Here is a 23,729-nt window from a genome sequence, read left to right as displayed (position 1 = left end):
ATGTGAGGAACCAGCGATGTGTGAAAAGCAACGACGCACTTCCAGGAGGGTTACGCAAAGGTTAAACAAAGGTATTCAAGGAGTAGCAGTACACCTCGAGTCTTTGTCACATACAATTAAGGGTTTACTTCTCTATCTGAGTCGCATCTTAGTCACCACCCAAACTACACCCGACATTTTGAACTTCCATTTCAATATTTTATGTAGTATATATATATATATAATAAATAAAAGTAACAAGCATATTTTTACACATTCTTTTACGCAAAAAAGGCTTGAAAATATGATATAAAAATGGCAATCAGACATGGACAATTTGAAAAAGCAAGAAAAAAATGATTATTGTTGCTGCTTGGTGAGTGCTTGGATTTACGCAAAACAGAGGGATAGTCAACTTTAACGTATATATGGTGACATAATAGTTTGGCCACGTATATATTCAACATGACTTAGTGAAAATTTTAGAGCAAAGTGAGACTCAATTTCACAGTGGCAGACAAATTTTATACATTTATTATGTATCGGACTGTCGTGGTGAAGAGGGAGCTGAGTCACAGGACGAAGATCTCGATTTACCGATCGATCTACGTTCCCACAAGTTTTGGGTAAAGACCGAAAGGATGAGATCGAGATACAAGCAGCTGAGATGAGTTTCCTCCGCAGGGTGGCTGGGCGCACCCTTAGAGATAGGGTGAGGAGTTCGGTCACCCAGGAGGAACTCGGGGTGGAGCCGCTGCTCCTCCACATCGAGAGGAACCAGCTGAGGTGGCTCGGGCATCTGCCCCCGGACGTCTCCCTGGGGAGGTGTTCCGGGCATGTCCTACTGGGAGGAGACCCCGAGGAAGACCCAGGACTCGCTGGTGAAATTATGTCTCCGGTCTGGCCTGGGAACGCCTCGGGATCCCCCAGGAAGAGCTGGAGGAGGGTTGTGCGGATCGGGAAGTTTGGGCTTCCCTGCTCCGAATGCTGCCTCTGCGACCCGACCCCGGATAAGCGGCAGAAGAAGGTGAGGTGAAAGTGAAGGCCATTGATATCACAGTAACTAACAAAGTCTTAGTGTGTTTTTTAACCACCAAATAATCCTTCAAAAGGTATCAAGGCTGAAGGCTACTGCACAAACCTTGTGTTTACCGGTCTAATGCTGCAGTCGGAGAAGCCGCTGAACCGGCACTCTGCGTGGCATGAGGAGGTTAGGAAGCGACTCTCATGGATGTGAATGACTGCCCCATCAGACACTGAAAACAATGGGCAGATCTGATTTTTTTCTCATGAATTTGAGGGTCACAAGTGCTCGAGGACCACTCATGGTCCAACTGGAAAAGACACAGCTAGAAAAGCCCCCAGAAAGTCGCGAGCAAAAAACATACCCTGGTGGGCGAGGGAAGCTGAACTGAATCAGAGATGAGTGAATAAAAAATGAGGGCCTTTACTTAAGCTGTCTGCTGTGTTCAGTTCAGTTTGAGACCGCAGTTTTCATTCCATCCACCTTTCCCCTGCACTCCTCACCCCTCCATTATTTTTTCTCATCTTCCTCTCCTACTCTCCTTCAACCCTTGCCCGCCCCGTCTGCTATCTCTGATCCAATTTTCAGCGCTCCGGTGTGACGTATTGCTGCTACAGTTACGAGTCTGACCTCCAGCCGGACACTCCTGCTCCAAAACCAACTTTCCCCATTTCCTGCCTGCTGACACTCGATCCGATTTTCCCCTCAGCTCCTCTGCTCTCCTAAAATTCCACCTCAGAGATTTAGCTCTAATTTGTTTGTTTTCTTCAGCCTCCATTCCTCACGTTGCTCGGTTACCTGGTCTGGGCAGCATCTGACGCGTGAGCGGGTCTTGAACCAGGTGCTTGGGTTGCACTGGCCCCTTGTTATTTCCAGGGAAACAGCTGCCAACAGATAACAAGCAGCTGAGTTCCCCCGCAGGTTTTTGAAGACAGATCAGAAAAAAAAAAGTCACATTTTGTCAAACTGACCTCCTGCACGTCACCTTCAGCCCACTTGGAGATCAGATTGTTCACTCCAGCAGACCATATCATGACTTTTCCTGGTGCTTCAGTTGCTATTTTGGGTTTCAGCCGATTGTTTTCCACTGCTTCCTGGGCACCGGCCAAGCCCAACAAATGGGGGCGTGGCCAAACAAAACACATTTCTAGCACAGAAAGTTGTGTATTTAGCTGAAAAAAAAAATCTTAAAGTCTGCACAGTGACCAAACATGAATTTAAAAGCCCTTGAAATTAACATAATATTTTATAGCAGAGCACCATTCAATAAAACCACCATATTAAACAGCGCCATCTCTGCCTGAGTGGTTCCAGAAAAAGGGCATAAAAATGAAGTGACCATTGACAAATGGGATTTTAAATCCAGGAATAATATATTTTATGTTAATGTCCACTAAAAGAGGATGGTTGTGAGCAGGGAGGAAGATGAACACACTCCTGACCTGAAAGATTTTACTGGTCTCTATTCATGAAGCAAAGGCAAAGTATTGTTTTATTGATATTGGTATGAAGAGATCGTGATGACATACAACTATCAAAAGATAAAAAGCCAAGGTGTTGCGAGTCGAATTGGAAGGAGACCATTAGGAAGCACTGTATTAGAAATCTGACGGCGCGGTTCAAAGGCTCTCAGATCCGCCGGCGAAGGCGAAGGCTCGCACCATCCCTGCCAGTCTTCTTGAATTAATGATGAAATTCAATTTGGCTGTACAACCGCTTGTACATTTAGTCTTACTTCCCTCCGTCAGCCCATCTCGCGGCGTGCCACCAGGATCTTGGCGAGGGGATGACAAATGAGTTCCCTCCTTCAGTATTTGTCCTCTCAGCTGAACGGACTGTGCAGGACGAGAAAAAGAAGAAGCTTACGAGGGTAGCGACTGCAAGAGGAGGTGGATGCAGCCCTACAGCATTTCAGCGTCTCGACGCTACAGTAAACATCCCTCTATTATCAGAATCGGGAGCTGCTTTGAGTCTTTTTTTGGGAGCAGCCTCGACTATTTTCCTTTGCCACAGTGCTCCTCAGAAACACAGTCATCGCTAATGCTAGCTATTTTGAAGCATATTTTATTTTAGCTCTCATATATGAGTTGCACTGAAAGTTTAAGTTGAATTCAATTATTCCATACATTACCGACTTTTTATTGTATTTTGTTTAAGTTAAAATATTCAGAATATGTTAGGCAAAGTGTGGCCCCGGGGCCGCATGCAACCCTTGGCCTGCCCATCTGTGGCCGTCAGACAAAACCACAAAATAAAACAATAGATATTGAAGTGCCATTAAAGATAGTAAAAATACTGTCTTTATATTTATATACATTCACCAGAATCAGAATCAGAATCAAATTTATTGCCATGGTGGATCCCACCAACTAGGACAGTGTTTTGGAATAAAATAAAATAAAATAAAATAAACAACAAAGGCTGTTCACGAATTCAACAGTCTGACGGCCGAGGGGAAGAAGCTGTTCCTGTGGCAGGAGGTTCTGGTCTGGATGGACCCTAGCCTCCTGCCAAATCATAGTTGTGTGTAAAATTAAAGCAATATATTATCAAACAATATATTTCATGTGACGTCATTATTTTTTTTATGTGGTTAAACTAATAAAAGTCATGTTAAATGAAATCTACTTGAAGCACAAACATCTATCTGCTTTTTACAAACTGTCTTTTCAGTTTTTTTTTTCGTTTTTTTTAAGAATAATAATATTGAACACTTTCTTCTTGGATTTAAAGCTCTGGCAGGCCAGATAAAATCACCCAGCGGCCCGGATTCGGCCCGAGAGCCTTGAGTTTGACACTTTTAGCTTACTAGAAAGATGCAGCTACTATGACAATTCTCAACACTGTTTTAAGCCCTGCACTCAGGTCCATGTTTCTGGAAGCTGCACACGGCTCAAGGACAGAAGAGAAGACCTTCGGTCCGACAGAAATAACACTTCAACAGCTTCACGCCGAGGAACCGCACAGTGGGGACGAGTACACAAAGGTACTAAAGCAATGCCAACGTGTCATTAACACGGGTCGACCTGACACCAGCTCAGCAAGCCGTGAGCAATTATTCCAGCACACTGGATTTTATGAACTTTATTCATACGCACAACGCCGCCGCCGACCGTCGCTGCAAACTACAAAACGCATCGATGTGTGCTGTAATGAGGCATTTACATACAAAGTAGTTGCCTGACAATATATTTCCTCTCATCATCATAAATATAAAGCATTTCCTTCTCAGGTGCTTCAGCATGCCTGCATCACAGGCAGCATACAAAAGAGGACGCATTCATCTGGGTGATGAAGTGCGTCTGTGTTGGAAAACAGCACTGATGCTGCTGCTAGTCTGCGGCGGGTTTGAGGAGGGATTTTTACAGGACGTTTCGACATCAGCGGGCGATGTAATGCTGGAGATTTACAGCGAGATGGTGAGAGCACAAGCAACAACAGAACTTCATTGCAGCTCTACTGACAAAAGAATAGTTGGCTGAAATGAAACCCGATCGGAAATTCTACTGATCGATCCCATGTTCCAGCTGGAAGACCAGAGATTTAAATGCTTGACCCCCAGTTTTCCCCTTCACTCAGCCTCTGACTCCCTGCCATCTCCTCGTCTCTTCCCTCTCTAGAGTGAATAATTCATGTCAATTCTTCAAGGAGGCTTTGTTCTCATCTCTGGTGAGTTTTAATAAAGCACTCAGGTCCAGGTTGTTCTTCTTCCTCTCCGCTAACCAGCGTACGCCAAGAAAGTCACGCAACCTTCTGAGAACAGCAACAAAACAAGCTGGTTGTGCATCTATACGTGGCTACATGGTATAGAACACAGCGGGAAAAGTATGTACGGTTAATAATGCAAGATCGATATAGAGTCTCTTGTGTTTTTGTGTGTGCTCTGCACGCTAGTTTAATGTAGCTAACATGCTTCGTGCTCAAGTATTGGTGTATATTGATCACTTTTTTCTTACAACTGGCCGCTATATGGATCTCGCCCTCACTAGGTTTGAAGCCCCATTGCTAAGTTGTGGTAGGCATCAAGTGAGCTAACAATGTAACTAGAACAGAAAGGCAGCCGTGTTGGTGTTAAAAATATGTGGGTTACGTTCAACCTGGGAAATACAGAGAAGGCAGGGGCCAGTGTCTCTGAATACCATAGGGACGTTTACACAATGACACAAAATTCGGCCCTAATGCTGGCTCAGTGCAGCCAAGCACTGCCTCCTAGGATTTGGAAGGGTACGAATCCTCAGTCGTTCCAGGTCGCAGACCTAGTTTGTTGGAATTTAATGGTCATTACTGGACTGCAATGGCTCTTCTTCAGGTGCTACCGTCCTTTTTGTCTTCAGGTTCATTTCATTTACCGTAGGCAAAAACGACGGTGCGTTCCATGATGCTGTAGTTTCACATCGACTTGTGAAAGAGGAGCTAGATATGAATCAGTATTTCCAGTAAGATCAACATCTGCTGTTGTGAAGTCTTTTAGTGAGATTGTAGTCAAGACAGGGAGCAGTTTTGGTCGCCTTAAAGACACAGCGCTAAAAACACCCTTCAGTGTTTCAGTCAATGTAGTAGCATTTTGAGTTGCAAACATCTGATGTTGCAACTTCTGCCAAGGCCTTTCCTGTGCAGCACAGTGGGAAACCCTCTGCAGAAACACCTGACATTGCTCAACACCCCAAAATGAAGTGAGCACAATCTCTCGGCGTCATTGAAACCAACCAAAACATAAACACATTTTTTTGCTGAGTTAATCAAATATAGAGAGGTTTCAATACAATGAGCAGCATCTCATGGAAACAAATGCTCTCAACAGCCCAAAATGACTCAGCAGGGAAACAAACTGGATGCAGTGTAAAATGAACGAGAGTTCTGGATAAGTAGAACACAGTCTGATGCAGTTTCAAACTCAGAACAAAACTTTGGCTGATTTTATCCCAAGACAACTTTCCATCTGCCTTTATCTCGCAGGCAAACATTTTCCCCCCGAAAAACATCCACCAATGATAAGAACCACGAAGCTGCGGGGAAACACCGAGAGGCTCTCAGCGCGTGTTCCCAGGCTCCAGGAAAAGAGGCGGCGTTAAACGCCTGTCCGATTGAAATCACAGTTACTCCACCCGTCTACATCCTGAAGGCAGAATGAATATTCATGGCAGTTTAAAGCCAGGCGATGAATATTTATACCGGGTGACTCCAGATATGCACATAAGCCAGCCAACCCAGATGGCTTCCAATAAGGACGTAATGATCACACTCGAGTGTAGGCTGTGACATGGACTAGCGGGTCGGATACGCATCAGGACGTGTGGTATTGGTCTCAGTGTCAAGTGCATGGTGTGGAGGATCAGTGAGGAACTGCTGGACTCACCTCACTGTCCCTCTGCATTTCACCGTTTTCTGCAGTTTTAAACCGACAAAATGAGGTACAAAAACTTCTGCTGGCGACCGCCCGCTACAGCACATGACACTCCGCTTGAACCAAAGCTCTGCTAACAAGCTTATCTCACCAGCGTGTGACCTTCTGTGTGACCCACCACACACACATGCATTGTTTTATTTCTTTATTCATTCATCATATAAGCAGTTTTCTCTTGAACTCCTGCTCTTTTCAAGTCAAAGCAGAAGCACACGTACAAAGGGATAAAAGCTGGCGCCTTTTGAATAAAAAGGTGACAGTGTCTGTAACCCTGCTGTAGCAGCTGCAATTGCAAGGTATCGCTTTTTTTTGTGCAGTCGGAATGAGGTCATGCAGAGCAGCGTTGCTCAAATGGGTCACAGGCTGTGACTCACTGTACGCTAGGCTATACCTGCTGCAAGTAAACACAACACACATCAGCCTAGAAAGTCCTGGCTCAGGCTGCAGGCCTTCTAGTACTCAGGCACTCATTCACACTGACTTGATAAATGACATATTGGCGTCTATATTCAGAAGTACATGAAGACGTGTAGAAATATGCAGAAATTGTGAAACTGCTTCAAAATACCAAGACAGAATCGCAGTCTCTCACTGGGTGAGACTGTATAATGAAGATGGTGGCATGTCCTTTGATCCTTTGATGTCATGACATAGTGCATCTGTCTTTGGATCCATCCATCTGGACTGATTTCGGTGCCACAGTTTCTTTTGCGCTTCAGTCTGAAGGTTATTTTTCTGAGGTCAGGTCGAGGCGGGGCAGCAGCCCCAGCAAAGAGGCGCGTGGAACACCTCACCAGGGAGGCATCCTAAGAAGAGGAGTCTTTTCTGGATGACTTGGCTCCTCTCTCTTAGCTCTTTCAGGGGGAGTCAAGAAAACTCACCCGACCGACTCGACCTTTCAGTCTCAAAGCTCAGGACCACAAGTGCGGGCTGGAAGAGATTTACATTTTTGCTGAGGCCTTTCTTCCCTGGGTGAGATTGAAAAAAAGGTGATGGTTCGGCAGCTGACTAGGATATTTTGGGCTATTAAAAGGCTATTATTTGATGGTCTTTTACCAACAAGACACTGGAAATGCAGGCCACATAGCTACGGTATTTTTGAATTATATACTGTGCGCAACGCAATTTTTTTGTTGATTCGCAAAGGTTTATTTTATATACATATAAACAGGCGAAAAAGGTCAGAACTGCTTTTATTATTTGTAACCAATGATGCCAGTTGAACAACAGTTAGCATATGTGTTTGAAAAATCATCTCTAAACCAGTGATTCTTAACCCTAGGTTCAGGGCCCAAGGTTGGGCCATGAGTGCCTCCTATAGGGCCACTAAAAGTTTTTTTTATTTTACCCCTTTGGACCTTGAGGGTCGCGAGATGCTCAGTTTTAATACATAAGCCACATATGGTGGCAGTAGTGAGTCACTGCATTGACTTGACAGCTGCAAATCTGTGATAGTTACTAACAAAGTTCTTGGAAAGAAAAAAGATAAAGACAGTGATTCCTCCCCCAACAGTAAAAACTGTTCATAAAAGCACCTGTTGACGCAGTTTTGAAAATGAATTAGAAGATTTTATGGCGATACTTTTATTAACACTTCACTTATATCTTCTTTGGAGTTTAAATAAGTCATATTTATTTTATGATATTTAGATGTGCTTTTATTATATTTATTTTATCAGAATTGTATTCTTTTTTTCCAATTTTCACAACAGTTTGGATCAAGTGGATTTTTTTCAAATTTTCGTAAGTAAATTTGATGAATATGACTTGCACCTGGTTCTGCTGCTGGTTGGACTTTTCGATGACAAACAAATATCCTTGTGCAACTCCGACTGGATGGTCGGAGTCGCACAACACATTGAAATCACTGTTTCTTTTTGGAGATGTGCCCCAAAATATCGGGGACAAAGTGAAGCAGAACACCGGAGCATCTCCTCCAGCATCCAAGAAGCTGTCCTGTGTAAAAGTATCTTCAGTCTCCTGTTGTTGTTGAGGGTGGAAAGAATCCCCCCCGGGTGTTGATCCAGGCTTTTTTAACCATTAAATTTAGATAGAAATCCCCTGATATTGCGGGGAGCAACTCCGCAGCCTGACAGGAAGCGTGTGCAAGTGCTTCAAAATGGCCGCAGCAAACCATTCTATCTTGGTGAAAGTGCTGACTTTAGCATCCGTGCTGGTAAATCTTTGAGTCATCGGCGCGCTGCAATTCCCAGAAGTCAGCCGCGGTAACTGCGTGCTTGGTTTGGTCAGCCCACTCTGTGGCTCGGCGTGTGAATGCGGACCCTTGCCCACATAAGTACAGATTTAGTGAGTATCCGCCGCCTGAGTGTGTAAAGCAAAGGAGCATTGAAGATTGTGTTTTATTTAAATCCACACTTGAGCACTCTCCGCATCTTATCCGTTTATCACAGTGGGTTTATCTTTCGCAAGGCAGCGTCGGGCGCAGGTGATTTCTGTGGATAAGTACACTGGAGGTGAAGATAGCAGACTTTTACAGGCTTCTCTGAAAGTATGACGGAATAATCCCACTGTACTTAAACCCTGCTGCATGTCCTTGGACTTAACTTTGCCTGTTTAAATGCACTTCAGTTTCTCACAGAATGATCTTATTTACAATTCAAAACTCATCACATTCCACTCTTCCGTTTATCATAAGAGTTTATGCGCGGCGTCGCTAACACTCCTGCCACCCACTTGTTTCTCCAGAATGCTGTGGGATTTACTGAGATTGTTTGTACAATTAAAACAGGAGCAACCCACTTCAAATCGCTCTTGGTTTGCAGCAGTTTGGAGAGACACAATCAAACAAAGATGAAGATGCTTGGGCCACGAAAGCAACAGGGATTAAACAAAAAAAAAAAAAACAATGAATATAAAGCTTTAGATTTCAAAGCCTGCTGCCTTGTTTTTCCAGACTCTCCTGAATATTCCGGGACGTCATTATTGACAAGGCGGCCAGACGTTCCTCAGTTGTGCCTGAGGAAATGGTGAAGATGCTCCAGAGTTTCATGCAGGCCAGGGGCCTCCATCAGAGCCTGTCCTTTTTTGAGAGCCGTGAAGAACTGTCCTTCTTACTACAGTACAATCACCATCCCACAGTCAAACAATTCAAAACCTCCTTCAGAACAAATAATAAATAAACAACTTGCCAAATTTACCCCAAACTACTTTGCATTGTCTTGTGCAAAGTGTGGGGCCACATGAGGCCCCTACATCCTATATTCATACGGCCCTTCATGAGGTCTAAAACACAATAAATCATAACAATTCCGAATTTTAATTTTTTGATATTTTTATTGGCCTAAAATTTCATTTTCTTTCTTTACTTTTAAATTATTTCTATGTTGTATTTCTATTGTTCAGTGACTTTGTGGCCCCTTTATTTTGGAAATGTAATAGCCCACCCATGTATTGAGCAGCCTTGGTAATACAGTACATGCAAACCCAGCCCCAGCAAACCCCCCAAAAATCTGTGTGTTTTCAGGGTGTCAAAATCAATAAATCCATGACTAAAACAATATGAATAGTAACTTCAGTAGAATGACTGTGTTTGCATGATAAAGTCGCCAGCTCACTGGTTCTTCTCTTCCACCGTCAAGAAAGACAGTGCCTTCGAAATCGTATCATTCTACTCTACAACACTGTTCTTGTAAGACATAATTGCTTCTTTAAAGAATGTCTGAGATCCTCTTTTCCACGGCGTGGTTCACGGTTGTCTGCCGGTGTAATGATGTTTGTGCCCGCGTGGGTTTACAGTGTGAGTCAGCGGGGGCGTCGGAGAGATCAAGCCTTCCTGACTGTCAGAACGACAGCTCATTACCAGAGACAAAAAAAAGAAGCCCCTTCAGGGACGGACGGACACCTTCGCATCGAGACATGTCAATATTTCCATGAGCTAATCCCATTCAATGACAGACTAGCAAGTGCTGGCGTCTCACATTTATCTCATGCCCAGTTCAGTGACTGATAGCCAGTATTGTTGGCTAACTAGAGGAGATTTGACACTGTGTTCTGGTTTGCGAAATGTATGAGTAAAAGTTGCCCAGTGAGATGGTGAGATCTCATGAGATTGAATCGTGACACGACCAGAGTGACACATAGGCAAGTGACGCGAGGATGAGCAAGTGCGAACAGGTGGAAACATATAATCAAGAATGAGAGAAAGAAACACTCAGTGACTGGATCTGACCTCATGTGGGAGAGGCACGGTGGCAATGGGGCGACAGCATGTAATGCATGCAAAAATGAGCCCCGAAATGAATAAATAAAAATTTGGTATTGTGCACACCTGACAGCACGTGCACAAAAAGGCATTGTTCCAGCATTGTTCGGTGCCACAGTCATACATTTAGTCTTGTGAATCCTGAAAGATGAAGCACCAAGTGAAAGGTGGGACACTTCAGAAGACCTCCATTGACAAGAAGGGGTGTTGGGTCTATTGGTGTCCATCGATCAGAACTGGAATTGGGGTGAACTCCAGTGACTGACAGCCTCTACAGCGAGTGGAAATCCACCCACAGCGCCGCCGCCTTCCGTGTTGCCCTAATCTGTATGTGAACAGATGGCGAGCGCTAACAAGCTAAGCTAAATGTGGCTACTGATGGCACGGGCCAAGACTTCTCGCTGACTTCCTGATCCCAAGCCTCTTAATTAAATGCAGCGTTTAATCTGCACAGGTCCCAGTGGCTCCAAAAAAACAACGGTGTTTGTTCATCACTGATGACCTTCTTGTCCTGCCGTCAAGAATCTGATTATGTGCCGAGCGTAGAAAATTGATATTTTTAATCAGGTTTGCGAGGTCAGGCGTGCAAATTTGACTTTGTTTGTGGAAGGAGGAAATAAAATTGTGTTTTGACAGAGAAATTGTGAGCAAGATTAAACATGTAGACTGGGGTTGTTTTTAAAGAACTCTTCCATTGAGGTTGGTTTTAAAGGAAATTTACAGTTTTTATAGTTGTTGAATTCATTGTTTGTTATGGACAAACTGTCCAAGTCTTGCTGTCATTGCCTACGTGGGTGAGTCCCCGGTTGGGGCACTGTCAAGTACCCCTCCCAGTAACTCCATGAAGGCCGGGTAGTCTGTGCTGCTGTTCGGCCCGTAAGCCACGGCCGCCGTGAGACACCTGTCCCCCACCCCAAGGCGTAGTTTGCAGCCGAGTGTGAAACGGCAGGGATGAGTATCAGCACCTCCAGTCTGAGGCCATGGTTCTCGACCGGAATAAGGTGGTTTGCTCTCTCCAGGTCGGTGGAGAGTTCTTGCCCCAAGTGGTGGAGTTCAAGTTTCTCGGGGTCTTGTTCTCGAGTGAGGGAAAAGGGGAGCGTGAGATTGATAGACGGGTTGGTGCAGCGGCAGCAGTGATGCGGTCGCTGTATCGGACCGTCGTGGTGAAGAGGGAGCTGAGTCACAAGACGAAGCTCTGGATTTACCGATTGATCTACGTTCCCACACTCACCTATGGTCACGAGCTTTATGACCGAAAGGATGAGATCGCCGATACAAGCGGCTGAGATGAGTTTCCTCCGCAGGGTGGCTCGGCGCACCCTTAGAGATTTCGGTCACCCGGGAGGAGCTCGGGGTGGAGCCGCTTCTCCTCCACATCGAGAGGAACCAGCTGAGGTGGCTCGGGCATCTGATCCGGATGCCCCTAGCAGGCCTCCCTGGGGAGGTGTTCTGGGCATGTCCTACCAGGAGGAGACCCCGGGGAAGACCCAGGACTCACTGGAGAGATTATGTCTCCGGTCTGGCCTGGGAACGCCTCAAAATCCCCCGGGAAGAGCTGGACGAGGTTTGTGCAGACCGGGAAGTTTGGGCTTCCTTGCTCCGAATGCTGCCTCCGCGACCCAACCCCGGATAAGCGGTAGAAGAAGGTGAAAGTGAGGGTGAATTGATTGTAAAGTTTAAGATTACACAGTATTCTTTACTCAGAACATTCATACAATCATTCCAAAGCAGACTAAGCCCCTCATTTATCTGCTTTAAGAAAGCTAGAGAACCATTTAGATCCCCCCATTGGTCTTTTAAGGTTTCCCATTGTTGCATTATACATCATAATCTTTCTTCAATACGGACAATCAGATGGTCTTTTCCGCCTGAATGGAGGACAAATTGTGGCATTTTGTGTTGTGAGATTGTCGATAAGCAGCAGCTTTGATTTGTGAGACACGCTGAAACGGAGGGAGAGTGTTGGCGAAACTGTTCCATATGGTTCTGCTCCATTTAATCTCGGATATACTCAGCATTTACATCTAAATTTCTCCACTGCTACACATCTATTGCTTATTTTTAAAAAGTGGCCTTGTAAAAATTGATATTAATTATTAAAATACATAAATGGTGCGCGTGAATAACGAGAAAAACGAGAGTCGCAGTCTATCACCGTGTTGGCGCTGGCGGAGCTGTCCATGGTGCTGAAAGACTCGCTGAAGCACATCTGATTCCCATTCTTCTGCTTTAATATCTGATTCAATGCAATTATGCAGACAAAACTATTCCTGCCGGGAGAGTCGTAATAAGGTCGCCGAGCGGGTCGGTCAGTTTAAACTGCGTAGCTATGAACACCCACATTTTTGTTTAAAATTATGCGAGAATTTCGGTCCACTAATCTCCTCGATCTTTCAGCGATTGAGTCGTTCACTGGATTTTTCTCGAACACTCAGCCAGTTTCTCTGCTCCAGTTAATGTAGTTTTACAGCTTAAACTATAAGATACGTTTTGCGGTTTGTCTCCACCCTTAGGTTAAAGAGGTTGCTCTAGAAGGCCTCTTAGCTTCAACCGCTGCCCCGGCGACCGGACCTCAGGTAAGAGGATGAATGGATGGACGCAGGGAGATATTCACCTATCGATGCCATTGTGGCAGTGATCAACACAATATTACCACTAACATGTAGCCCATTACACTGATAACTGTCTCAGAAAAAGATGAGTGAACACCCTCTACATGAGACATTGCAGGAAATAAACAGGCGAATTTATCTGCGGCATTATTTGTCAGTTTTTTTTCCAGTATTTGCTCACAGTGGCAGGGCCTTTTAAGGATTAATAACTCTTGAAATAGTCGCTAAAGTGCTCACATGAGTGCATGAAGGGAGCGGCCCACTTGACTGACCTGAAGACAGATTGACACTTGTAGGCATCGGGCCGGTATTTTCTGCTGAATTATGTCACTTCCACCCACATTTGCTGTCCAGAAAACCAGCTCATTATAGCACATAATGCTACACATCTGTCATGTCACCAGCCGCTCACCCTGACAGCGTCAGACGTGCAATGCTACAGCACAGCTCGCTTCACAAGGTCCGGTGGCAGACGTGTCACGGGAAAAGCAGGTACTGACATTCGCTTCGCCCGGTCCACGCAGCATCACAAACAAAACCAAGCATCTGATTCATTATAGTCATTCAGTAAAACTGGCTTTTACAGCAAACAGAAGATACTTTTAAATACAATTTTGTGTTGGATATTTTCAGCATTTTCACAACTTGTGTCTTACATCTGTTTCAGTTACTTAAACTGAAATATTTCCATTTAAATAAAGTCTAATTTTAAAGAGCAGCGTCAAAAAAATAACAAAATAAATGAATAAATTTAAATAAATTTAATTTTAAACAAGCTTAAACTTCATATACCTGGTCACCTCAGTATCTTCGCCCCTGACTCTTCCTCTGCTTCCAGACTCTCAAAGCTAGGGGTGTCAAACTGTACCCCCAAAAGTCTGGTGCTGCTTCTCTGGTTGGAACAAAAACCTGCACCCACACGGCGTATTTGGAAACTCCACAGCTATGAACCCTACATCAGAGCTGTCCTATAAAACTGCTGCCTTTTCACTCATGGTGCTACTCTTCCCTCCAAGTCTCCGCCCTGTCTGCACTCTCTTCTTCGCCCCACTTGATCTCTGCCATCACTACACAAAGCACACGCTAGATTTAGTTCCTATAAGGAAGCTCTCTGAAGACAAAACTGTGTGACTCAAGAAGCCCTTGTTCTGGTAAACCATGGCAATCTTGGTTCCTGGTGAGGGGTAACACTGTCAGGCAGTGCACCAGTCGAAGTTTAGGGTGACCACATGTGTCCGACGGAGCAGAGGCAGCGGGTCATTAGTCCTTGTTGACCGTGTTAAGCTGGGAGACACCATGACAGCTTGAAAGATTATAGCCGAGAAGACAAAAAAAATAGTCTGTACAAACTCTATTCCAACAGAATTTGGCGAGCCCCGGAGGCTGGATTGACTCCCTGCTGGGTGCGAATTCAAAAAAATGCCATGATCTCTCTTGAAATCCGACACAACAATTCTCATCACCTTCATTTTAGGAGCAATAAAACAAGCATGGAGGTGTAAAGTTCTGGTCACTTGTGGGTGATCGTACACGACAGCAAAACACGCCGCCTCGTCCACCACCTGTAAAGTAGAGTCAATTCGGTTACCGGCTGGATTGCAGCCAACGCTTAAAAGGGCCGAGCATAGCGTGGACTGGCCGCGCTTCAGTGGCGACCAGCGCCTATTGTTTTGGCAGAAACTCTCCTGGCCACACCATTCAATTTCCAAGTAATTAAAGACCATGGGTTTAACTTTACCAGCGCCAACAGTCAAAGACTAATCCCGCCTTGGCACGAGTCAGCTGTGGAGTAACTTCTGATTGGTTTCCACACACACATGAATTATGAAGCAGGCGGGACAGAAAGAGAGTGTTTTATTTAAGTTGAAGTTTCCGATTCCATCGAAACAAATGGCCAACCTTCAGCCCTTGTTAAAGGTGGCCCACATTTCCATACAGAGGATTTCTCCCATCCAGATGTCACTGCAACATGCCGCCTCCCTTTTATAGCCAGCGCTTCCCTACTAATAGGAAATGTTCCCTAACATCTGTGGTCTCCATCCCCTTGCTTATCTTTCCGTGTGCCTTTCCTTTGCTCCCTCTGTCTGTCTCTGAGCAGTGGAATAAATTGAATTAGAGCTCCACCATCCCCACCACAGGATCCTGCAGCCCTCTGTCAGATAGCTAAAGAGAGCGCGAGACAGATAAACAGAGGGCAAGGGAGAGATGGGCAGAATACAAATCCCGCTGCCCCGACGAAGAATAAAGAGCCCCGCTTGCTGCCTCTCAAGACCCCTGTCCTGCAGCTGATGTAATAGTCAACCTCAGCTTTGCCTTCCACAAACTCTCATTGTGGCCTTCGATGAACCCATTACCAGATAACTTGGTTTGAATGCATTAAACACAGCAGTAGAAAATTAAAATTAAAGACTGAATACCTTTAAAAGTGACCACGAGGTCGATTGAACAAAATTGTTTAAGAGCCACAGAAGTGTGTAAAATAAAAGCGAATGAGGTGTTTCGCAATAGTACTCCAAGTAGACATAAAATTACCACAAACTGAGGAGAAAAACTGCATGTACATATTGATGTTTCATTTGAAATTTCAAGAGAAAATGTGGCGACATTTCTAAGCCAATTGGATTAGTGCTACTCTGGAGGCTGTCTACTCCTTCATGGTTACGCTGGGGACCCCTGCAGGAGTGGAGGAAGTACTGCACAAAGATGCAACCACGAGAGAACTGAATGTGGTCCCTGGTTCACATATTATTATTGCTATGAAATTGTATTACTGATCAATTTAATAGTGCCTTTTATAAACGTACATGATATTTGCTCTTAGATTTGTGCCTTGCTTTAAATGGGAAACAAGTTTTAAAGTTGTTGTTGTTGCATGAATCCACTGAAATACTGAAGGATATGAAAATAACTTAAATGTTTTCCTAATTTTTCTGTATTTTATTTGAAAATATAATAATTACTTTTTGAGGAAGTTACATGATATTTATTTATTTTTTTAATGCCCAGCATTCGAAGAGTGTGCAGTGGTTTGGTTCCAACAGGATGGACCTTCTTGTACACCTGATTTTTTTTTTTCTTTGTGCGAACCTGTTCGCACAGATAAACCTTGAACAATTTATGACCAACAACGGGAAAACCATGAGTGTGGTCATGGTCAAAGTGCTGTGGAAAGAGCCTGTATATGTGAGCAACAACATGATTTTAGGAGTTGTGTTTTTCACAGATTATACTGAAAAAAAAAAAATTATATTTCCAAATTTAAAAAAAGAATATCCTTCAGTCTTTCAGTGTGTATCTGTACTTTATTTACGAAATGTGTGCTCTTCAAATTAGCTGTTCATAGATCTTCCAATATTTTGTCAAAAGACTGTTTTGAGATTGAAGTAATATGACTGTTTTTGCAAGGTTATCTAATAGATTGTCACCTTTTACGTCCCAGAGATATGGACCACTGGTAACATAATGAAAGAATAATTCAACTTTCACACTTAAAATCCAAGCCCAGTCTGAAAGCAATTCATTTTGGATGTAATGGAACGGCAAACCGAACCTTTCAGACGTGAATCGGAGCCTAAATACCACCGAGATGGACTGGAAACTAACAGTTCCTCTCTCTGCCTCATTCAGACATCCTCGTTTCTTTCCCCAACAAGCAGGGGAGCATTTGCATAATACCTCCATATCCACGGGCCATTAACAGCGGCATGAGTGGCTCGTGCGCATACATTTATTGCGTTGATCAATCAATGCGAGCTACTGTACCGGCACAAAATCACGGAAAGGATTGAGTCAGAGCCGTTTTTCCTTGATGGACGAAATGGCCAAAAAGGCTCGACGAGAGAGCGGCCATTCATGATTTACTCCGCCTGAATACAAATGGCCCTTGATAAAGCTCAGCTGATGTGATGTCAGTCTTCTTTACTGTTGCTCTGGGGGTCACTCTGACCCTTTGAATTATCTTTGCTTTGACTGAAAAACATGTTCCCAAGTCAAATCTGGTGCCCAAAAATGGACACACAAGTGAGCATGGATGTGGATTGTCTTGTTCTCCAGAGCTCTTCAAATACAAACCACTGAAGTTTCAGGATCAGGTGCCCACAAGTACCGAATGTCACCAGCAGAATGGCATCAGTTTTTTAAAATTTTATTTTAAAGCTGTTTCATACATAAATCATAATTCAAAATAATGATAAAATAATGACTTTCTACAGCCAAACATTTCTATTACTATAAGACCACATTTGTCAAGCAGTTCTATTCTACTTCCTGGTCTAATAGCAGGATGTAGCCCTGGACTCATTCCGTAAAGGTAAAAGGTAAAGGTTTGTTGACGCTGATTTTTTGCTATAAATAAATAAATATATCTACTGTGGTGCAAAAGTGTCTATTAAGAAGGCAATAATGATTTTTGTGTGACGCAAATAAAAGCAATAAAAGTGCATGTCAGCCAATTATGACACATTCATCGCCAGACCAGGAAGTAGCACAAAAGCTTGGGAAATTCCGCGGACACGGTTCCTGTACCGGCGCACTAAGAACATGGAGTAGAAAATAAAGGACAAAATAAATAAATAATTTCAGCACACATTTTGATAACTAATTTGCATACTAAGTAGCATCTTTTTTTTTTTTTTTTTACAGAAAATTGTTTTTTAATTGTCGCAAAAGTGCTAACCGGTACACGCAACTTCACACTTTTGAATGAAGCAACCATTTGCGTCCTGTTCTGGTCTAGCCTGAGCAACTACGTTTGCAAAACAATTGTGAGCACAACTCAGTTTCCGCTAATGCTAATTAGCTTGAGTTGCTTGTGCAGGACTGATGTCGTGATACTGCCAGTGACATCGTGTTCTGACTCAAAATTCCTGCAAAATTCAGGTCCAAAAAGCTTAACAAACACTTTATGGAAGTGGTATTTAAATAATAATAATATTGTAATTTCAAGATGCCTGTTATGTCTCTGAGTCTGTGCTGATGTTTTGATGGTCAGAGACCCACAGCGTCCCTTTCTGACGACATGTGCAGGTATATCACAAGTGAACAAAATTGGCTTCAGCTCTTTCAAATACGCATAAAAAATGCGATGCTGTCCGACCTTCATTCTGCACTGAACCCACACACAAGACAAGCGTTAATAATATGCGTCATTTTTAGTCGTCAGACCGACTGGTTAACAGTCTAAAAGAGGAAGCAGCTCAACGCCAGGGAGAACGTTTCTGGTATCACATATCCTGTATTGCATTTCAGGAGTTGCTTCAGCACACGGACACACAACTAGAGGGGTAGGACGCAAGCAACCAGGGTTTTAAACCGTCCACCGCGTGAGGATGGGTTTATGAGGTGCGGTCTTGCCCTGCGCACACGCGCGCGCATCATCCAGAAATATGTGCAGCGCATCCAAAAGACGCGCGTCTCACTCACACACACACAGAGCTCATTTGTGACCTTGTAATTCAAACTAAAACCCGTCGCAGGGACGTTTCAGAGACACCATTCCGTCGCACTCGGGACAGCAGAAGACACACACTGAAGTGGAAGATGCGCATTTGAAACAAAAACTTTACCTCTTTCCGGAGCGCCGGGTTCGAGCGTCAGGGCGCAATTATGTCTCCAAATACCATCATTGGAATTTCATTGTAACTCCATAATAGATTCCAACCCGAAGAATGTGCCCCATGTGAAGAAGAAGAAGAAAAAAAAAACGGATTCCTTCTTGTAAATTCCGCTCGGGTTTAGAGTTCAATCCTTTCTTCCAGCGGGGTGCGTCCGTTTTGTATTCTCACAGCAGCCGACAACATCCTCCTCTTCTCCCTCCTCTCTCAATCCGCGTCTCTTTCTCCAGGTTTCATCCCGCCATCCACGGGCTGCGGTCGGAATCCCATCCAAGGGGAGCTGGGAAACCTACCCAACCCCAGAATCTCCTGCTTCTCCCGCACCTCTTGCCCAAACTGTGCGCCCTCCACCTCTCCTACTGATGCGGGAAACCAAATCCAGCCGGTTTGAGAAGTCTATTCCAAAAACACAAGTGCAGTTTAATGTGGATGAAACTATTTCTTGGTTGTAATATAACAGAGCCTGGTCGGAGGTTTGGGATCTTCACTCTCTTTCTCCTCTGCAGTCGAGAAAATGTCAAACAATAAATTGGAGTAAACCAGAGGCGAAGGCAACGCAGCAGGTCAAGCTCCAGTAAAGCTGTCGTCCGGTCAATAACACCGCAAGCTTAGCAGGACAGTCCCCTGATCCCCGTTCTCCGCGCCGGTCGCCTTCTTTGCGCCGTTAATCCAGATAGCGCAGCAGGCGAGACGTCGGTGAGGCGGGCGCACGCGGACGCGACCACATCCGGGTGGACGCTTCAAAATAAAACGACTAACCGCTGGACGCATGAAGTCGCTTGTGGTGGTCCTCATTCAGTCATCAATAAATACATTAAGATGAAAGTGGAGAGGAATTGAAGAAGAATTGATAGAGATGTTAATAATTAACAACAAAATGGCAGACGACCTTTCATGACGAATACAAAATGAGAATAATAATAGTTATTTTTCCCTTTCGAATCTATAACAGCTGTATTTTCTAATTCAACTTGTTCAAATAGCAGCTAATTCAATTATACATTCTATATTATGAATTCCCCACAGTTCTGTTGAAGTACACATTACTTCAGTTTCAATGATAATATAATTATTAGATTTGCGATAAGACAAAAAAAAAAACATACTGTCGAATTTATTGTTTTATGCATTGACATCAAAGTAAAATGATTGAATAACAGGGATTTCTGCTTTATAATATGCTTAGTTCTAATCGATATTAACAACACCTTCTCACGCACGGGATTGCGTTTGAAAATGTACATTCAGTAAGTGACACGCTTTAACATGCTTTTATTTTGAATGCAAGAATCGCTCGTTTCCGCGCCATGCGCCACAGTAAAGGCGTCGGCTTGATGCGAGTGAAACGCTGCATGGAAGTTCCTGAGCTCACTGAGCGCCGGAGCCGACACCCTGTGTGTTCCTCTGGACGGCTCTGCGCTCAGACATGTGGGTTTGCAACATTGTAGAGTTTACATTGTAACAGAGGGAAAACCACCATAATAAAATCAGAAGACTAAATTGCTGCAAGGCTTCTTTCACTAAACAACCTCTGCTTTCCTGTGGGCTGCTTGTGTGTCATCTAACCGAATGAAGGTTAAATGTTGGTACAGTGAATGTGTAGAACACATCGCTTGCGTCTTCACCGAGAGTCATGCAACTCTTTTGTCTACAAGTATAGTGGTCCTGACTGGTACTGGTGTGCGGACAAACCTCACAAGTGCGCTCATTTTGGGTCCACTTTCTCTCAAAGTTGTGTTGTTGAAGGCCCTTCTCACAAAAAGCAAAATTTCCATCCAGTCTTTTACCCGTCATTTGTGTAGAAGTGCAGCGTGTTGTAGTACAGAGGAAGATGCATGCGCCAATCTGGGTAGAAAATAAAATGCCCACAAGTTAGAAGTTGCAAGTATGAAGTATATTTTTGGCCACATATGGTAAAATAAAAAAACATCAAAGCAGTTTCTTGAATGTTCCTTTGATGTTCATGACAACAAAGGACGGCCAACTGTCTCACAAAACAAAATCAGCGAAAGCGATGTAGTACCCATGACAGGCCGATAGGTGACGCTTTAATGCTCACTATACTTGGAGAAGATGGCGTGGCACATCAAAGCTTGTACTGTATACAACCCACTGAAAAAAATGAACATAGCAAGCAAAATAAAAGCAACAGTTGTGTTCATATTTCCAACTTGCGCACTCATTTGTCGCTATAGTTATGATAAGTTCTGATTCTCAGGCTGAACTAGTAAAGAGACCAGGACGTGACCTCATTTTCTATAAGTTGCGGTCTAATTTTTGGTCGGATAGAAAACAGAAGTTATGTTTTAGGAGACTGGAAATGAAAGAAATTGCAGCACCGCCACTGACCATGAAGGTTCTGCCTGGGCGCCTTCTCTTTAGCAGATGCTTCCTCATCTTTCCAAGACTAAATCGCAAGGTTTTTCCATGGAATAAATCCATGGAACTTTCAGTGTCTTTAGTTACAGTCACAATCTGCAAAAATCTAACAGCACTCAACGGATGAGATAAAGACACGTGTCTAGCTAAGGTATGGTCAAACAGTCCAATTTCTTCTTGGCTTTCTCGACTCTTAAATGTGTCTCGAGTATTGCATCACTATTAGGAGTCAGTGTGGCATAAATGAGAGTGTTTTGCCGAAGCATAAACACGACTGTGCAGCTGTAGCTAACAACCTGCTTTTAACAAGCGGCAGTCACAAACAGTCGCTGACCACCACTCTTGACACTCTAAGCCACTAAAACTGTCGGCTTGCAGCCGTGCCGATCAGTGCATTGATCGGCCGATCATCAGGGGACCGTGTTGTAAGCAGTGGTGAGACTGAAATAATTGGATGGCTGGATGGAAATCCCCACCAAGAGACTCGGATCAGTGATCAGAGGAGTAGACATGCCGTTGCCAATTTGAGCGGGGATTTGATGCGCGGCATTGTCCTGCAGAGTTGAATCTTTTCTTAATATTTACTGACAAATAACTAGTCATAATCCCTCAGCAGGACGGCTGGGGGTAGAGGAAGACACCCTAAAAGAGCGAAGAGGATTGGGGTGACTCGGTGAAGGTGGCGGACGGAAGAGCACCGCTGTCTCCTGCGACCCCTGCAAAGATGACTGGCGTGATGTTATTGATTTATTTGTCTTGTTTTATCAAGGTTTTCCCCACAATAAACATTACGCAATAAGATCCTGTCGCAGGGAGAAGTCTGATAAAAGAGCACAGCGGAAGTGTCGATAGCAGCATAACCTGCCAGGGCTTTGGCCGTCTGTCATTACGGCTCAACTTATTGATTAAGTGTTATAGCTATTGCCGACAGCAGCAGGTCATATTGGCTGAAATCCTTTTGCACACAGATGAGTGCTTGCGGAGGCGCCCGGTCAGCAATTATGTGAAGCCCCCATCCAGAAATGAAGTGATGTCAGAAGAGGTTGCGGATGATATTGGGACTTGTTAGCAGTGGTGAGTGAGGCACTAAGATACCATGTTTATACGCAGCAGAACAGATGGTGGGTCAAAGAGCGAAAAGGTGATCTCACACCAGACGCTACTCTGTGGCACTTGTTGCGCATCTCGCACCTGAGTAGTCATTGGCTTTCAGCGACAGAAGCTGAGGACGGGGCTTGTGTCGGAGGGAAGTCAACATGGTTGATCAGAGGTGAAGAATTGTAGGTCTTTTACCTATGGTGGGAGGATATTTAAGTAGCATTTTGAGATTCTGGGGTCGCTAACTCAAGCTAATCCCCCATCGTCGCGGGTACAGTAGCGTCTAAAGGAGCAGAAAACAGCCCTGACTGGGGGACACTCCCAGGCCAGTGAAGACATCTCATCTCTCCACCTGTTCCTAGGTCGGCCCCTGGGTCTCCTCCCAGCTCCAAAGGGAGGCATCCTCATGAGGTGCCTGAACCTCCTGGTTCCTTTGAAAGTGGAGAAGCAGTGGCTCACCCTATCTCAAAGGGAGGCACCTGCCACTCATGTCAGCCGCTTGGATCCAAGATCTTGTTTTTTCCCTCATAACCCTAGCTCAGGGTTGGGGCTAAGATTAATCTACCCACGCGTTGAGATGCATCTCCCACTCCAAATCCAGCAAACGTGGCTGGATTCTGCGTTTGGTGGGAGCACATCTTCGCAGAGCCTACACCTCGGGTAACTCAAGACCTCAAATGGTTGAGACTTCCTGGACCTGGAACCACCAAAATACAATCACCTATTCCCTGACCCACCCTGAATTTTCCATGGAATCCATTGAAAAATTTTCTAGCTATCTCGCGGATTGTCTCCAATATATCTCACCTATTCTGCAAGAGGGGTCCTGATCAAGAGACTGCGGTGGGCAGAAGAACATTTCACCCTTCCTTGACAAACCATTGGGGTCGGCCCTTTTCATGAGGTCCAATGTTGACTACCAGCGGATGTGAAGGTTGCCAGCGTGTGGGTGGAATCTTGACGGCGTTGACTGAACCGTTTTGAGAAATTGATCACATCTTGAAGCATCCAGGCCGAATGATACATCCGTCGGATTAGTCTGTGAAAAGGCTATTGAAAAGTCTTGGCTGGAACAGAAGCGACGCGTCACTGGCAGAAACATCAACTAATGGCCTCCAAGTTTAGGGATTTTAATTGCCATGAAGAACAGTCCTCAGGCGATCCTCATTTCTGCAGGGATGTATCGCACCCACGCTCGGAAAAGTCACCGTGGTGGATGCACGCCCTTTACTTTGTAAGTCAGGCTTAATATATGATTGTGAGAAGAGCGACTCCACATTTCTTATGTGTCACAAATCTTCTCCTTCCAGACCATAGGATGGTATACATCTGCCCCGACCTGCCATCTGTGGCAGGGGTTCCTCACCTTTTTGATCTCGGGGCCCAACTTTCCCAAAAC

General features: G+C 44.5%; 1 protein-coding gene across 1 annotated transcript in view; it reads right to left on the bottom strand.

The window, feature by feature from the left end:
• LOC128746937 (leucine-rich repeat and fibronectin type-III domain-containing protein 5-like) overlaps nucleotides 1-19,518 on the bottom strand; it is an 80,773-nt gene extending 61,255 nt beyond the window's left edge. Inside the window, exon 1 of the mRNA XM_053844306.1 lies at nucleotides 18,806-19,518. The gene's annotated coding sequence lies outside the window, so the exon portion shown is untranslated. The remainder of the gene's footprint in view (nucleotides 1-18,805) is intronic.
• Between the last annotated feature and the right edge of the window lie 4,211 nt (nucleotides 19,519-23,729).

The sequence above is a fragment of the Synchiropus splendidus genome, chromosome 16, assembly GCF_027744825.2.
Source record: "Synchiropus splendidus isolate RoL2022-P1 chromosome 16, RoL_Sspl_1.0, whole genome shotgun sequence".
In the NCBI taxonomy this organism is placed as follows: Eukaryota; Metazoa; Chordata; class Actinopteri; order Syngnathiformes; family Callionymidae; genus Synchiropus; species Synchiropus splendidus.
Note: the sequence above shows the minus strand (reverse complement) of the source record. Positions and strands in the feature narration are given on the sequence as shown.